The sequence below is a fragment of the Salvelinus namaycush genome, chromosome 7 (assembly GCF_016432855.1).
Source record: "Salvelinus namaycush isolate Seneca chromosome 7, SaNama_1.0, whole genome shotgun sequence".
Lineage (NCBI taxonomy): Eukaryota > Metazoa > Chordata > Actinopteri > Salmoniformes > Salmonidae > Salvelinus > Salvelinus namaycush.
Genome location: NC_052313.1, coordinates 49,481,466 through 49,488,391, shown reverse-complemented (window position 1 = coordinate 49,488,391; position 6,926 = coordinate 49,481,466). Strand labels below are relative to the sequence as shown.

At 39.6% G+C, this 6,926-nt stretch overlaps 1 pseudogene; it reads right to left on the bottom strand.

Annotated features, from left to right (window-relative positions):
* Window positions 1–5,772: 5,772 nt before the first annotated feature.
* LOC120050790 lies at window positions 5,773–6,322 on the bottom strand (annotated as a pseudogene).
* Window positions 6,323–6,926: the final 604 nt, after the last annotated feature.

Here is a 6,926-nt window from a genome sequence, read left to right as displayed (position 1 = left end):
TTATTTCCTTTTCAAACAACCAAAAGTGAGCAGGTGTAATCTGAATAAAGGGAAAAAGGCCCTTCTTGAACATAGGATGAGACATTCGTACCAATTGACTAGAGAACCAGTTTGGATTTAAGTATAACTTTTGTATGACTGATGCCTTTAGTGAGAGGTCTAATGCTTTAATATTTAATAATGTCTGCCCTCCGAATTTATATTCGTTATATAAATAGGCCCTTTTAATTTTATCTGGCTTGCCGTTCCAAATAAAATGGAATATTTTTTGTTCATATAATTTAAAAAGCAGGTCACTAGGTGTAGGCAAAACCATAAGCAAATAGGTCAACTGTGATATGACTAAAAAGTTAATCAGGGTGATTTTTCCACAAATAGACAGGTATTTTCCTTTCCATGGTAGCAAGATCTTATCTATTTTTGCTAACTTTCTATAAAAATGTATTGGAGTGAGATCATTTCTTTCTTTTGGGATTTGTATACCGAGTATGTCCACATCTCCGTCAGACCATTTAATTGGTAAACTACATGGCAATGTAAAATGTGCATTTTTTTAGTGATCCAATACGTAATATGGTACATTTATCATAATTTGGTTTTAATCCAGAGAGGATAGCAAAAGTATCTAGATCCTCTAAGAGGCCGTGGAGAGACTCTAGTTGTGGTTTTAAAAGAAAACATAAATCATCAGCGTACAATGACAACTTCGTTTTTAAGCCACGGATTTCTAATCCCTTAATATTAATGTTTGATATTAAGAGAACATACATAGAGAACATTATGAACAAGTTCATACATCCTGAACAAACAGGGTTTATTAAGGGTCGTCAGGCAGCTGATAACATAAACTGCATGTTTCATGTGGTTGCTGAGGCTTCCAATCTGGATACCCCGTGTGCTGAGTTATCATTAGATGCAGAGAAAGCCTTTGACCGCTTAGAGTGGGAATATTTATGGCTTGTTCTTGAACATTTTGGTTTGGGGCAAGATTTATACAAATGATTCGCACCATGTATGTGAATCTTTCTTCTGTTATATCTACAGGCACTACCCATTCTAATCTATTTATCATACAACCAGGATGTATATCTACTGGTACTACCCATTCTAATCCATTTATCATACAACCAGGATGTATATCTACTGGCACTACCCATTCTAATCCATTTACCTTACAACCAGGATGTATATCTACTGGTACTACCCATTCTAATCTATTTATCACACAACCAGGATGTATATCTACTGGCACTACCCATTCTAATCCATTTATCATACAACCAGGATGTATATCTACTGGTACTACCCATTCTAATCTATTTATCATACAACCAGGATGTATATCTACAGGCACTACCCATTCTAATCTATTTATCATACAACCAGGATGTATATATACTGGTACTACCCATTCTAATCCATTTATCATACAACCAGGATGTATATCTACTGGTACTACCCATTCTAATCCATTTATCATACAACCAGGATGTATATCTACTGGTACTACCCATTCTAATCCATTTACCATACAACCAGGATGTATATCTACTGGTACTACCCATTCTAATCCATTTACCTTACAACCAGGATGTGAACAAGGTTGTCCCGCATCCCCTTTGCTATTTGCTCTCTCTCTTGAACCGCTGCCACAAAGCATACGTCAAAATGCTGCTTCCTCACACATAAAAATCAAATAAACTGAACACGCAATTTCTCTGTTTTCAGATGACTAACTGCTGCTCTATGTTGCAAAAAAATCCATCCAGCCAATAATGTCTATTTTCACAGCATTAAACATTAAACATGGTCTGTTTACAAGATCAACTGGTCTAAATCAGCTCCACTACCTCTTAACTCAGCTATGGGAAGCGTTGCGTTCACATGCGTTCAACTACCACCCATGATAAATCTATTGACACTACATTCAGGAAGAACTATTTAGAAACCTTTGAAAATATCAAAAAAGCCATAATAAAAGGGTCTGCTATGGCCACTTCTTTGCATGCTAGAATCTCAAATATTAAAATTAATGTCCTCCCTTGAATCAATTTTATGAGTTCCATGTTACCACTGCTTCCTCCTATAGACTATTGGTCTAAACTTGATTCTGTTATAAAGAAGTTAATTTGGGGGAGAAGAAGACTGTCACGGATTCCCCCGGTACTGCTGCTCATTCTGTGCAGCAGCTCCGGAGGTCTACGTCACCGGCCTCTAGGCATCACTGAACTGTCTCATTACGCACACCTGATTCCAATTCCCCTGATTAGTAATTGTATATATGTGCCCTCTGTTCACCATTGTCTTGTGGGTTATTGTCCCCATGTCCGTTGGTCTTGTGAGTACCTGTGCTTTGTTGTTTAGGCTTGTGTGTTTTGTGCACTCGTTATTACAGGTCTCATCCCGTGTATTGTTATTACGGGTCTCTTCCAATGTATTTATTAGAGGTTTAAACTCGCTCTTCTGTTTGGGTTACATCCCTGGGTTTTTGAATATGTTTGTTTTGGGCTTCGTCCACGTGCCTTTTCATGGCATGTTGTATTTTTGGGTGGAGTATTTAAAAAAAATCTATTACATATTCCTGCACCTGTCTCCAATAATTTATACCACAGTGACCACAGATTAAATATGCAACACCACAGACAAGAAAAGCATCAGGTGGACTTATTGTTTGGACCCATTATAGCATACTCAGTAAATGTGTGGAAAGCTACAGAGAAGAATATGAGATCTAATCTTAAAAGGAATTCTTAGTGTGTAAGAAACCATTTATATCAGATTCTTGGTCTAAGAAGGGTGTTTATACTTTCAAAGACATATTCAATGTGAATGGACTCCTCAGTTTCCAGGAAATCCACCAGTGTTTTAATGTCCCAGGTTCATAATTTTGTCTTTACCTTCAACTACGCCTATCCACCCAGCCTATGGGGTCCCCTGGGGAGCAGAACTAGCAGTACACCCATTGGTCAAACTTCCAACGGACAGACGCCCCTCAAAAGGAGTTGTTTCTGATATCTATAGTCAATTAATTCTTGCAGCACAAAAGCCATTATGTCTATCCACTGTATTGTAAAATGATTTTAGACTTGCTGACAGACAAATGAATTGGGAGACAGTATGGAAAAATACATTTGGATCATCTAGAAACCCCAATCACCAATTCATTCATATTTTTTTTTGCCATAGAACCGATCTAACACCTCAAAAAAGACATCACATGGGTATTAGTCTATCACCATTATGTGAGTTCTGTACCACAGCGGACCTTGGTACTTTTCAGCATGTGCTGTGGAAATGCCCGGGGGTGGATGCATTCTGGGGAAAAGTCAACAATGTCATCTCTGTACTTAGATAAAATACTGCCATTAGATCCAATAGGGATGTTGCTTTGTGTTGACTCTGATTGGCACTTGTCAGAACATCAACAGAGAGTGTGGTTGGCAGGAACCATAGTTGCTAAGAAAATTATTGTACAAAGGTGGATTCCACCTCATCAGTTACCATTGCAACAATGGCTGCTCACATTTAAGGATATTGTACTTATGGAGCTCTCCACGGCCAGGATCCATAGGGCCAAGGTGTCCACTGGACACATGGAAAAAAGCAGCAGGGGATATTTAAAAACCCTTAACCAACGGGCCTTACATCCATGAATGTGTTTCAGTAATTTGTTACTATTTCTGAGACTATATGATGTATTGTTCAGTAGATATACTATGTAACATTCATTTATTTGACATGCTATCAGATTGCCGGTGGGGAGTGGGGGGGTTTAAAATATATATCTATAAATGTATTGTATGAATCCTATGAATTGAAATAATAACTTCATGTAAAAAATCTAGGTGACAACAAAATAGTTTTCAGATCGGTTGAACAGAATCACACTCCTGGCTCTTTCTCTTCTCCTGGAACCATATGCCCAGCAGCTTGAAGGCGCGCACGGAAAATACGACAAACTTTAACCAAAATAAATATTGTACCATTATTTAAAAAAATGTTTTTTATCCCCAATTTCATCATATCCAATCTCGATCTTGTCTCATCGCTGCAATTCCCCAACCGACTCGGGAGAGACGAACTACACTCCTTAACACCTGCCAGCTTAACCAATGTGTTGGCGGAAACACTGTTCAACTGACGACCGAAGTCAGCCTGCAGGCGCCCATCCTGCCACTTGAGTCGCTAGAGCGCGAGAGGAGCCAAGTAAAGCCCCCCGGCCAAACCCTCCCCTAACCCGGAAGACGCTATGCCAATTGTGTGCCGCCCTATGGGACTCCCGGTTGGTTGTGACAGCCTGGGATCGAACCTGGGTCTGTAGTGACGCTTGTTTCACTCTTGTTTTATCGCTTGTTAACTTGACGATGACATTTTGGTTTGATTTGTGTTTGTGTAGGCTACACAGCTGAAAATCAACAAGTTCAACATGACGCCACGACAACAATGTTTGCCCATCTTCATAACCACTATGAGGCTTTTCTGAATGAAAATAACGTTGTGACAGATCTCCTAGTTACAGGATACAGAGAAAATACATCACTTCAGACTCCAGTGATATGAGGAATGGTAATGTGCTGTACTGCCATAAACTTACTGGCATAGAGGCACGGTGCAACCTTTCATATCTGACCTATGACCTTGCTAGGTCAGACATATCACCCGGAGGTTATTGTTGTCCTCTGTCTGATGTCCGGTCTAGTTTACTCAGGATTAGGTCTGGGAGATGCCCCTGTGCCGTACAGGACAGGTACTGGTGGAGGCATTAGGAGGTTGTGTATGTGTGTCTGATTATGTGACTTTGGAAGTGTTGACCTTTGCCACTGGTTGACCTGTCAGTGACCTTGGAGGTATTCTAGACTGGGATGAAGGACTTCCATCTGGCTCAGTGTTGAATCATGATGAATTCCTAATGAATATGGCTCAGTGTTGATTCCTGATGAATTGATGATGAATCTTCAGATGTAGATCACTAGTTATCTAATACTTCCTCATGACATTCTAGTGGGTACTACTAGAATGACCTTAGAAAATGGTGCTCTTTTCAACTAGTCTCTTTGTCAAGTAAACAAAAAGCTGATTACAGTAAAGTGACAGGCAGTCTGGTGGCATGTTGGGGTTGGACTGATTTTCTTCCCTGGGGAACTGACCTCTGACTTTTTAATCTTTGACCTTTACCAGTCTGGCTGATGACCTGTGTCCAACCTCTTCCTGTGCACACCACACAAGATCAGTGCAGTGACCTATAAAATGACCTGTGACTGACATCTAACCTCTGACTTTGATCTTTGACCTCCTCTGGTCTAGCGCTGGTGTCGTGTTAAGGATGGGGGAACATCTGGGGAGTGTACTGCTCTATTCTGGGAGAGGGGACATGGAAATCTAAGTTTCTGTTTCACAGGGCTCTCTCTCTGTCACTTACAGTCATGCACTTACACACCCAATACTGCTACACAGAAGTGTTGGCCAGCTGCGTGTGTCTGGTTGGTCAACCAAGCATTGAGGCATACAAACATTTTTGCTTCACACGATTATTTGTTGACATGAAATGGATTATTCATCCTCAATGGGACTATTTCACCTGTATCTTTCTAAAAGGATGGACATTTGTAGACATGGAAGGTTGGGAGGGTTATGAAACTAGTTTGTAACCATTATTTCTGAGTTAGTAAAGTGGTTGTACTTGGTGATGTCATATAACAAGACCATTAGTTCTGTGTCCAGTGGACCAATGATGTGTGTATTTCGAGCAGGAGGTTTTTGTACGGCTCTAAATCACTGTGTGAAGATATTTATACTGTTGAGATAGTGGAAACTCTTACAGTAGTAAACTGCTGCATCTTCAGCCTGGACTCCACTGATGGTCAGAGTGAAGTCACTCTCAGACCCACTGCCACTGAATCTAGCAGGAATCCCATCTAGCCGTGTCTTTGCATATCTTATAAGGAGTTTGGGAGCCTCTCCAGGTCTCTGTAGATACCAGAATGCACCCTCATCTCCATCATCCCATTTGTACACTTTAGGGTTGGTTGTACAGGTCAGAGTGACAGGGTCTCCTGGAGAAAATGTCACTACAGGAGGCTGAGTCAGTCACCTGACCTCTGGATCCTGAAGAGGAAAATATTAATTGATCAACGAGTATATAAAGGATATTATTTATATTTAATAATATTTTATGCAGAGACATTTATTAATTATGATCCATTTCAATGATTATACAAGGTACTCAACAATATATCCTTTTTCCATTGTAAGAGTTAGAAAACAACAGACCTTTGAGGCAGCAGCAGACCAGTGTCCAGATGAAGATGGTGATCAGAGTCATGGTTGTCGTGGTTTCTGTTGTGTTGATGGACAGATCTCAGTCCTGCAGTCTGAAACTCACAGGGTTATAAACACTTCCAGAGCACTGAAGCATGAGCTGCCAATGCAAATCACCTCCTCTATGGAAATACCCTACCTCAGGACAGAATAATAAACTGCAAATAATAATCATGTGAATTGCTTCATATTTCTGTTGTTGGCAGTAAAATGGCACAATTGTCAATATTGATATTTGTTGTAAATGACAATGTTTCACTCTGCTCATACGCAATATGATAACATATGACGTCATTGGATGAAAAAACATTTTACAGTGAATTTGGGTGAAGAGACTTCATTAATCAGAGTATGCTATATAGGTACATAAAGTGCTTAATTATTGTGGTTGTCTCACCTAGTTATATTAATATGAATGCATAGAGATGCTCTGGATAAGAGTGTCTGCTAAATGACTCAAATGTCATGTAAATGATAAAACATGAGTATTACTTGCTATAATATTTCCTATATTAAGAGTGTAAAATACTGTAATTGTATGTAAAGATGTGTAATGCTTTATGAGTATAGTAAAGCTCTACAAAGCTGTGTGGAGCTATATGAGTGGT